The 2,916-nt window shown below is 39.2% G+C and overlaps 1 pseudogene; it reads right to left on the reverse strand.

Moving 5' to 3' along the window:
• Positions 1–429: 429 nt before the first annotated feature.
• LOC143986761 (posterior protein-like) lies at positions 430–2,010 on the reverse strand (annotated as a pseudogene).
• Between the last annotated feature and the right edge of the window lie 906 nt (positions 2,011–2,916).

Here is a 2,916-nt window from a genome sequence, read left to right on the forward strand (position 1 = left end):
TGGAAAGTAAGTGCTCATTTTGATCTGAAAGACAGTTAATGAGAAAAACAAAAAATAAAAAAATTTGTACCTCCATCACAACGTTTGTAACCTCATTTGCAACTCTTTAGTTCAATGTCTGACTATTGTTTAATTTAATTATTTTTTTTTTAGCAAAAAATTACTAATTAATGAGCTCATGGTACCATGTGATAATCCATTATGCATTTACAATAACCTAGCCACTGTTCTGCTCCCACTGTTGTTCTCACCTGCAAACAAAGCACAAACATTAGTATCCAGACCAGTTTAACTTCTTTCCTGGTCTCTGGAAAAGGAACACAATGACAGTGATTACACACAATTATCATGACAATTGCCTTTTTAAGTCCCCCAAGCCTTTTCCCATTAATTGTACTGCTAGGGGAACAATTACCATTCTTTCCTATACTAAGCAGCAGTATTGGTAAACTTTGCCATATTACTCAGGAAAAATGGCAATGCAATTTGCATCCAACCACATACAAGCCAGAATGGTAGATTAGCCCAGGAGGCAAATATTGGAATGTTCATTCAATCTTGTTGCTGGCAGTTTTTAGGGTGTGGACTGTCATTTCTTATCTCTTCTTCAGAACTGTGTGATATGTCCTGGCTGCTATTTTTCATATCAGGCCTGTGGGCTATGCTGTTCCTGTCCTGGGTGGGGGTTTTCATTGCAGATACCTGTATTTCTGGGGTTTCCTGCTCCATGTTAGTAATGTTTAGGGCTTTACAAAATCTATGTCTATTCCATTTAGAATGTCTGAACTCTCTCCGCCTTCCTGTATTTCTGCTTATTACGGATACACCCGCCTTTGACCCATATTCGTTATCACTGGACTCTTGACCGAAGTCTCGCAGGATATTGACAACATTTTGGTAGGATCTAGCATTTCTCAGAGCCATTCTAGTGGGATAGCTTACATAACACTTATTGGCCATTGAGTATATGAAACTTGCACCATCCTCCAATAAGTCAGGAAAGTTGAACACTTTTGTATACAATGCAAGATACTCACTGCAGAACAATATTGGGTCATCTCCTCTCCTAAATTTCATTTGTGGCAAATCACTCATACCATTATCACGACTGTCCACAATACACTGCAACTCTTTCCTCCACACCTCTGCATCTGTTAAGTTATCATTAACCTGTGCCGATAAGGGGCCTACCAAAGGTTCTGGCATCCATGCTTTTAGAAGAGAGCATGCATCCTCATTACTCAAATGGAATTTAAGGACTAGAGCTTCAAATTTATTGGACAGACTCATTGGTGATTCCAGGGCATTAAATTCACCAAGAATCTGGCACAAAGTAAGTCTCTCTTGGATTGTAATTAAACTGTTATTCTGCTTTGAAGCTATAGGTGCAATAGCAGACTGTGTTTCATCACGGCCCTTCTCCTCATTGATTGTGCAGACATTGGCCAATTGGCATGTTCCTTTGTGCTCATTGAGCAATACTATACATTGCTCTTTAGTAAAAAGCTGGGAGTGTACATTTGCTAAGTTTCTTTCTAAAGACATAACCAACTCTTCCCTCTCTGACAACTTTATTCGCAATGACTCTAAAAGTTTGTTCTTTATGTCACAGCCCATGCTGCACCTCTGAAGCTGTTCTTGTAGATCACTGTTTGTTCCTGACAAATTGCCTGCTGTAGCCCGCAATTCATCCAACTGACTACTGTTGGCTGTTGCAATATTTAGAATGTTTTCACTGACTTTCTCCAAGTCCTCCCCGAGATGTCTCCTCTCTGCTTCCCACTTCCTCCCCATTTGCTCAGATATAAATTTAATTCTGAGCAAAATTGCAATTTCATTTGCCAACCTTTCTTTCTTAACTTTCGTTTTTAGCTGTTTACCCAATAATCTGCTATTATGAGGCTGACACTGAGACAATAGTACCATACAATGGCTTTTAAGAGGTTCATCTACACATGAATGATAACTGGCAGAGGCGTACTTTTTAACATATGTATACACAAGTTCCATTTCACAACCATACAATCCACATAATACACAAATCTATTTGTACTAACATTCCAACACTGACCCGAGTAATAAACAAAACTCAATTATCATTAGCTCTTACAACTCACAAAAAAAAACAAATCGCTCTTCTAGCCTTCAATATTCTTCATTCATTACCACTTTTACCTGATATCATTCAAAACAATTAAACTTTTGCCTATCAATTGAAAAGACTCTCCACACTTACTGTGGGATTATCAGCTGCCTTGTATCTGAGCACTTCTGTCCTGTAGGTTCTATGTGGCTTTTAGGATTGCCACATGCTATCTGGGGTGCCATATTAACTTGTCTATTCCCATAGTTATCTAGTTCATAAACCTGGCTAGGCACACTGATATAAATTTAGTTACGAAAACACACACACTGCTGCTAGTAAAAAACAATCTCTTATTTATTTCCCAAGAAATTAGGAAAGCTAACACAAAGTATTAAAAGACATTGCAATATCATACAGCATACAATCAGAACACAACACAATACAGTATACTTAGCACATCCTAGCAGCTGAGCCTCATGATGAAATAGATCTGGGCCCACATGGTTTAGGCCTGAGCCATCACCCAGAGTAAGGCCTCAAGATGGCCGATTCATCAGGTTAGCAGAGACACAGTCTCATGACAGGCTTTGTGCAGCGGACAGAGAGAGAGCTCTTTGAAACAGTGCCATTTGATTTGGACCAATCATTGTTCACATGACAATCCTCCTTATATTACTGACTGTCTTGCCATACTTGGCTTCTGGTGACATCATTGCGCCCTGGGCATTCTTCATCATCAATCTATTTGAAGCTTTATGCACAAGAGGTGGGCTGAAGATAACTCCTTTTGCTATGCAGATTCTGTTTGGTGCCCCATTGCTCTGTACCTT

Source organism: Lithobates pipiens, unplaced genomic scaffold (assembly GCF_037356315.1).
Source record: "Lithobates pipiens isolate NorthernLeopardFrog02 unplaced genomic scaffold, aLitPip1_a1.2 Scaffold_18, whole genome shotgun sequence".
NCBI lineage: Eukaryota > Metazoa > Chordata > Amphibia > Anura > Ranidae > Lithobates > Lithobates pipiens.